Source organism: Homarus americanus, unplaced genomic scaffold (assembly GCF_018991925.1).
Source record: "Homarus americanus isolate GMGI-L3 unplaced genomic scaffold, GMGI_Hamer_2.0 scaffold52806, whole genome shotgun sequence".
Lineage (NCBI taxonomy): Eukaryota > Metazoa > Arthropoda > Malacostraca > Decapoda > Nephropidae > Homarus > Homarus americanus.
Genome location: NW_024720773.1, coordinates 3,966,718 through 3,975,125, shown reverse-complemented (window position 1 = coordinate 3,975,125; position 8,408 = coordinate 3,966,718).

The window sequence follows — 8,408 nt, the reverse complement described above, 5'->3', positions numbered from 1 at the left end:
CACATACATGCACTTAGAGCATCAAGATTGTTTTGTAGACGTGACTATTGGTTAATTGAAACCCCAAAATATTTTCACATTTATGATGCATAAACATTGTAAACATATCTATGTGATTATTGTAGTATATAACATATATTTAATGTCTGGACAGATTCCCAAGAGTTATGCATAATAATGCATAGATTTTGTAAGCATATTTATGTGAAGTGACGTAAAACCACATTTTTGGGGTTTCAATTAACCAATAGTCATGCCTACAAAACAATCTTGATGCTCTAAGTGCATGTATGTGTTAAATAACGAGTAACTGATCCACATTATTTTGGTAAATAAGGAAATGAAAAGCAAGCACTTAACCATATGGATATAGTTACACGGAAGAAGGGAAATAAGGATGAACCATGGTTTTGATGGAAACAATGTGCTCTGGGACGATGCTCACAATGACGAATGGGAGAAACCTCTTTATGAAACATCTTACCTACTAAGGATGGATGAAGCTTAATGTTACAGAACACACACACACACACACACACACACACACACACACACAGTGTAACTTTGTGTGACGCGTTGTCTGACTTGGGGTGGCTGAGCAAATACAAATTTTGCTGTGTTTCGTGATAGTTAAGTGGGCCCCGTCCAGAAAGGACACTGTATAACCTCCAGCACTGTGTGTTTTAACAATTCTAATATAGCACCATAATGTGGGCTGTACCCGCTACACTTCTAATAGGTTTCAGTCTGTCAGTACATTAGCAGGTTAGCTGTTGTATGTTAGGTAAAATTACAAGGGACAGAGACACCACGGTATTTAAAGAAGAAACATAGTCAATAGTGTTGTTACCTATCTTGAACTTGGCGGGGCGCATTTGCGGTTACCAGTTTGTTTGTTGAACACCTTAGTTTTCTCAGTGGAGATAATAAGACGAGATTCTCACAGGCTGCATGTACATGGCTTAGGGTGGTTTGCATTTCAGATGAGTTTTAGTATATATAAGAATATCATCAGCATAGCTGATTGTGATATTGCTGGGGTTGTCTGGGACTAACTTTAATAATGCATTCATAAGAACATTGAACAAAGTGGGGCTAAGTACTCCACCTTGAGGGGTACCAAGGTGCATATCCTTAACTTCACTTTTGTAACCTGAAACAGTGCAGCAGCTCTTCTGTTGATTAGGTAACCACATATCCAATGGTACAGCCTACCTCCTAATCTATTGTGGCTAGTACGTACAATATCAGTTGCCTGTTGGCAATATCAAATGCAGCTCTTAGATCAAGAAATGTGGTGTATCTGTGCTTCATCACCATGCACTGTTAGGAATGTGGTGATGCAATTATATACACCCTTTACCATGGGTGACCTTTTATGTTAGGAGACATGTGTTCTCTGATTCTATAAGAACCATCCTCTCAAAGGTTTTACACAGGCAGCTGGTTAGTGATATGGGACGAAAAGCATCAGGCTGTCCTGGTTTCAGTAATGGTACAACAATACTGCTGGTCCATAATGTGGGTAGTTGGCCCTCGGCATGACTCATATTATACAATACCAATAACGGAATGCCCGGCACACGCCTTAGCAGTCTAACGATGTTGTAGGTGACTCCGTCCTCTCCAAGAGCAATAGACTTACCTCTGGCGAGGGCGGCGTCAAGCCTCCACTCAGTATATGGAACATCACACTCATCGTGCTGTTTGCCCAGCATAAAGTTAATAAGATTACTTCTCTCTACAGACTTCGCATCAAGGAGTCCCCGAGTCCTAGTTGGTAACATGTCATAGCTAGAGCATGGGGTGTGTGGTGAAGGTGTGTGTGGTGTTGGTGTGTGGTGAGGGTGTGGGTGTTTGGTGAGCGTGTGTGTGGTGTGAGTGTGTATTTGGTGAGGGTGTTTGGTGAGAGTGTGTCATGGGGTGCGTGGTGTGGGTGTGTGAGTGAGGGTGAGTGTGGTGTGGTTGTGTGGGGTGGGGTGTGGGGTGTGGGTGTGTGGTGAGGGTATGTGTGGTGAAGGTGTGTGGTGGGTGTGTGTGGTGAAGGTGTGGTGTGGGTGTGTGGTGGGGTGTGTGGTGGTGTGTATATGGGATGTGGTGTGGGTGTGTGGTGTGGGTGTGTGGTGAGGGGTGTGGTGTGGGTGTGTGGTGAGTGGTGTGGTGTGGGTGTGTGGTGGGGTGTGGGGTGTGGGTGTGTGGTGGGGGTGTGTGGTGTGTGGTGTGTGTGGTGTGGGTGTGTGGGTGAGGGTGCGTGTGGTGAGGGTGTATGGTGGGGGTGTGCGGTGATGGTGTGTGAGGTGTGAGTGTGTGGTGGTGTGTATAGTGAGGTGTGTGTGGTGTGGGTGTGTGGTGGGGTGTGTGGTGTGGGTGTGTGTGAGTGTGTATGAGGATGTGAGGTGTGGGTGTGTGGTGTGGGTGTGTGGCGGGGTGTGTGTGGTGTGTGTGGTGTGGGTGTGTGGTGAGGGTGTGTGTGGTGGGGTGTGTGGTGAGGGTGTGTGGGGTGTGTGTGGTGAGGGGTGTGTGTGGTGAAGGTGTGTGGTGGGGTGTGTGTGGGGTGTGTAATGAGCAGCTGTGTGGTAAGGTTGTTATGGTGATGAGGGATGTGTGGGTGAGGGTGTGTGTCGTGAGGGTATACGTAGTGAGGATATATGGTAGGGGTGTATGGTGAGGAACTGTGTGGTGAGGGTGTGTAGTGAACGTGTGTCATGTGAGTTTGGTCAGGACGGGCAAGTGATCTGGACATCTACTGTAAAGCCTTTCATTCAATTCCACGGACCTGTTACAGTTTCAAGTTCTAGTGTGAGTTTAGTGAAAGAATATCACTAACCTAACCTAACCTAATCTAACCTAATCTAACCTAACATAACCTAGTCTAATCTAACCTAGTCTAATCTAACCTAACCTAACCTAACCTAACCTAACCTAAATAACCTAGCCTAACCTAACCTAACCTAACCTAACTTCTTCTAACCTAAACTAACTAGCCTAACCTAACCTAACCTAACCTAACGTCATATCTATAAAATTTTTTACTGCCGGTGTTGTCAATGCAAACCAGAATAGTACCATTTCCTACCGTCACCAAAACACCATTAACATAACTATAACACTATACCACCACCATCACAACCACCATTACCATCATCACCACTACTACAACAACCATCGCCGGCAGCATGAGTGTTAGAGAGAACTTCACCTACTATCCTCTCTGCATCATTATCTTCATCATCATCATCATCATGCACATCATCATATTTCCCCCCCCCCTCCTCCCATCCCTCATGCGGGTTCTCTCTCCCACCTCCAGTGCACCATTACACCTCACGAATCATTGTGACACACCACACGAAACATAATGGGCGCAGTATAGTACCTAAGCGGCACCATTATAGAGCTACAAGTAAAATGATTTTTGGTTTGGTGTCTCTCTCTCTCTCTCTCTCTCTCTCTCTCTCTCTCTCTCTCTCTCTCTCTTACCCTACTGTCCACGGCCCAGGCAACTGTGTGTGTGTGTGTGTGTGTGTGTGTGTGTGTGTGTGGTGGGAGATGGAAGTGATTGGTGGTAGAAGATGGTGATTGTGAGAGGTTGTGGGGAGATAATGGTGGTTGTGGTTGGCTACGGTGATTGGTAGCAGTTTTGGAAAAGGAATGATGAAGTGAGTGGGAGGAGGTGATGGTAGCGGGTAGCGAGGGAGAGAGGGAGGAGAGAGGGAGGGAGAGAGGGAGAGAGGAAAGTAAGAAGGAGAGAAAGAAGGGGGAAGGAGGGGAGGGAAGGAAGGGAGAGAAAGGGAGTCACAGCACACCACATCATGCAACACTGGAGTACTGCCTACATTCTCCACCAGGTGACACACCAACACTGGAGTACTGGCTACGCTACTCCACCAGGTGACACACGCCAACACTGGAGTACTGCCCCTCGCTACTCCACCAGGTGACACACCCAGCTATGGAGTACTGCCTACGCTACTCCACCAGGTGACACCGCAACACTGGAGTACTGCCCTACGCTACTCCACCAGGTGACACACGTCTGGAGTATTGCCTAGGCTGCTCACCAGGTGACACACGCAACACTGGAGTACTGCCCTACGCTCTCACCAGGTGACACGCAACACTGGAGTACTGCCCTACGCTACTCCACCAGGTGACACACGCAACACTGGAGTACTGCCCTACGCTACTCCACCAGGTGACACACGCAACACTGGAGTACTGCCCTACGCTACTCCACAGGTGACACCTGCAAACTGGAGTACCCTACGCTACTCCACCAGGTGACACACGCAACACTGGAGTACTACGCTACTCCACCAGTGACACACGCAACACTGGGTACTGCCTACGCTTTCTCCACCAGGTGACACACGCAGCACTGGAGTACTGCCCCTCGCTACTCCACCAGCGACCATGCAACACTGGAGTACTGCCCTTCGCTACTCCACCAGGTGACACACACCTGGAGTACTGCCTTCGCTACTCCACCAGGTGACACACGCAACACTGGAGTACTGCCCTACGCTACTCCACCAGGTGACACACGCAACACTGGAGTACTGCCCTACGCTACTCCACCAGGTGACACACGCAACACTCACAGATGCACCAAAAGACACAGTACCGTGATGTATAAATCCCTATTGAATAAAGTGTCTGAGCTGTTGGAATATATGAGATGCATGGCGTCCTGGAGAACATGACTTCAAATATACATTAGTTAGCGGTTCGGAATTGCCCAAAGTAAGGTAATATTGACCTGCAGACCAAATTGCTTTAGAGACACAGTATATGACATTAAATATTTGCTCCGCGTGTAAGACATCACGTCATGAGACACAAGACATTTTAGGTAGATATAGCGTAAAGGGATCATTGCCTTCACTGATGACCGAGATTCGAAACCACGTCACAAGTTTAGAGTGAAGCCCCTCATCACCACCACACACACACTACAAGAGCTTCCTTCTCACCTTCATCAAGTCACACGGGTTCAGCTCCACCCTTAGTATACAGTATAATATATATTTCCTCATTATCATTAACGTATATTTGCCTTCTCTAAGGGCAATATCATCACTGTTTTATGAACGTTATAATGCACTGGTTACTGTAACTATCCCTGCCAAGAAATGATTGAATGGCAGCAGATGTGCACTGTATACACAATTGTCTAATACTGAAGACTGAGAGTCACAGAGGACACAACGACCATTCTTACACCCACCGCTGACGACTGAAGGGGACACAGTCAACCACGTCTATTGCACTATACAGTAGATGGGTAAATATTGTGGTACGTAAAAATCTCTTACGAAACCACAACATTTCTGCTCCAGTTTCCAGCTCCCTCTAAGTTTTTTCCTGGTGTGAAGGCGCCTGAGGGTGCAGGAGACTGTCATCAGCGAGAGGTGGGCGGGGGCTGTGGTGGTGGACCTCAGGCGGCCGGCTGACCGCCCTCTCGACCCTCCCCACATTCCTCCACTCTTCCCGACACCAATCATAGGATTCTTGCATCCCGCGGCCAAATACTGCAGGGTGAGTCCTAGGTGCTCTCTCGTGAAGAAGGGAGGAGGGACGATGAGTGGTGGAGGGGCCTGGGTCAGTATGGAGGCTGCCTGGGTCAGTGTGGAGGGCTGCCTGGGTCAGTGTAGAGGGCTGCCTGAGCCAGTGTGGGGGGCTCCTGGGTCAGTGTGGGGGCTGCCTGGGTCAGTGTGGGTCTGCCTGGGTCAGTGTAGAGGGCTGCCTGGGCCAGTGTGGGGGGCTGCCTGGGTCAGTGTAGAGGGCTCCTGGGTCAGTGTGGGGGGCTGCCTGGGTCAGTGTGGAGGCTGCCTGGGTCAGTGTAGAGGGGGCTGCCTGGGCCAGTGTGGGGGGCTGCCTGGGTCAGTGTGGGGGGCTGCCTGGGTCAGTGTGGGGGCTGCCTGGGTCAGTGTGGAGGGCTGCCTGGGTCAGTGTGGAGAGGCTGCCTGGGTCAGTGTGGGGGGCTGCCTGGGCCAGTGTGGGGGGCTGCCTGGGTCAGTGTGGGGGGCTGCCTGGGTCAGTGTGGAGGGCTGCCTGGGTCAGTGTGGGGGTTAGGTACACGGTGTTGGGTGTAGCTGAGGGATATACAGGTGTGTGGGAGGACGTGCAGTAGAGGAGGACGTGCAGTTGGAGGAAGGCGTACAGGGTAGAGGAGGGTATACAGGGTGGAGGAGAGAATGCAGGGTGAAGGAGGGCGTGCAGGGTGGAGAGGCAGACAGTGGAAGGAGGGGGTGTCAGGGGTGTGGAGGAAGGCGTGGCCGGGGCAGCACGAGAGTGTTGTGTGACCTTTACCTGGGTCATAACGCCGCGCTACCGACCAAGCCCCCATAAAGGTACACCGCCCCTCAAGGCAACGTGGCCAACCTCACCTACCCCCAATCCATGGTTACCCCAATCCTGACCAATCTTTCATCTCCCCCGCAGGCACAGCAGCAACCAATCATGATTTATAATCGAGTCAGGGATAAAATTGAGAGGATGGTGTTTACAGAGATCATCCATCTTATGTACGTGCGTCTGCATACAGCCCTCGATTTACTGTACTGTAGGGCTGAAACGATTTCAATATAGTCATAGGTTTTTACACTCAAATAATCATGTTTATCAAACTCTCTCTCTCTCTCTCTCTCTCTCTCTCTCTCTCTCTCTCATGGAGGTAGGGTAGGGTGAACATGGAGTGGTAGGGTGAACATGGAGGTAAGTGGGGTGAACATGGAGGTAAGGTAGGGTGAACATGGAGGTAGGGTAGGGTGAACATGGAGGTAAGGTAGGGTGAACATGGGTTGGTGAACATGAGTGTGGGGTGAACATGGAGGTGAGTGGGGTGAACATGGAGTAGGGTGGGGTGAACATAGAGGGTAGGGTGGGGTGAACATGGAGTGAGGTGGGGTGGACATGGAGTGGGGTAGGGTTGAACATGGAGGTAGGTTAGGTGGACATGGAGGAGTGGGGTGAGCATGGAGATGGTAGGATGAACATGGGTAAGGTGGGGTAAACATGGAGGTAGGATTGGGTGAACAGTTGAACATGGAGTGGAGTAGGGGTGAGAATGGAGGTAAGGTGGGGTGAACATGGGGGGTAGGGTAGAGATTGAACATGGAGGTAAGGTGGGAATTGAGCATGGAGATAGGTGGGGTGAACATGGGGTAGGTGGGGTGACATGGGGTGAGTGGGGATGAACATGGGGTAAGGTGGGGTAAACATGGGGTAGGGTGGGGTTGAACAATTGAACATAGAGGTAGGTAGGGTGAACATGGAGGTAGGTGGGTGAACATGAATTGGGATGGGGTGGACATGGGTGGGGTGGGGTGAGACATGGAGTGGGGTGGGAATGAACATGGAGGTAAGGTGGGGTGAACTTATGGAGTGGGTGGTGTATGGGGATGGGGTAGGGTGTGAACTTGGGTAGGGTGGGGTGAACATGGTGGGTGGGGTGAGCATGGAGGTAGGTGGGGTGAACATGTATGGTGTAGGGTGGGAGTGTGAACTATGGAGGTAAGGTGGGGTGAACATGGAGTGGGGGTAGAATTGAACATGGAGATGGGTGGGGTGAACATGTGGGGTAAAGGTGGGAATTGACGGGAGGTGAGGTGGGGTGAACATAGAGGGTAAGGTAGGATGAACATGTAAAAGGTAAGGTAGAATTGAACATAGAGGTAATGATGGGGTGAACATGGAGGTAAGGTGGGGTGAACATGGGTTAGGTGGGGTGAACATGGAGGTGGGTGGGGTGAACATGGGTAGGTGGGTGAGCATGGAATGGGTGGGGGTGAACATGGGTAGGGTAGGGTGAACATGGAGGTAGGTGCTGGGGTGAACATGGAGTGGGGTGGGAGTGTGAACATAGGTAAGGTAGGGTGAACATGGAGGTAAGGTAGGGTGAGCATGGGTAGGGTAGGGTGAACATTGCCCATCCTCTGCCCCGCCTCCCTCACCCACCATGTCCTCCTCTATTTCACACCTGTATTCCTCTTTGCCCATCCTCCCCACCATTCTCATCATCTGCCCATCGTCGTCACCCCCGTGGTTCTTGCCCGTCATCATCCCCCTCCGGTCCTTGCCCTTCACCCGCTGCACCGTGGCCATCCTTTGCGCGTCATCATTTACGCCGTATCCTCCTACACCGTCACCATGCCATTGCTCCTCCACTCCCACCGTTATCTCCCCACCATGCCCATCTCATTGCCACCTGCCCACCCCATGCATCCTCCTCCCCCCACAATGCCCGTCCTCCCCCACCATGCCCATCCTCTGCCCATCCTCCCTCCACCCCACCGTGCCCATCTCTGCCCATCCTCCTCCCACCCCCACCATGCCCATCCTCCCACCCCCTACATGCCCCATCGTCCCCCACCATCCCCCATCCTCAGTGCCAACCTCTCCCACCC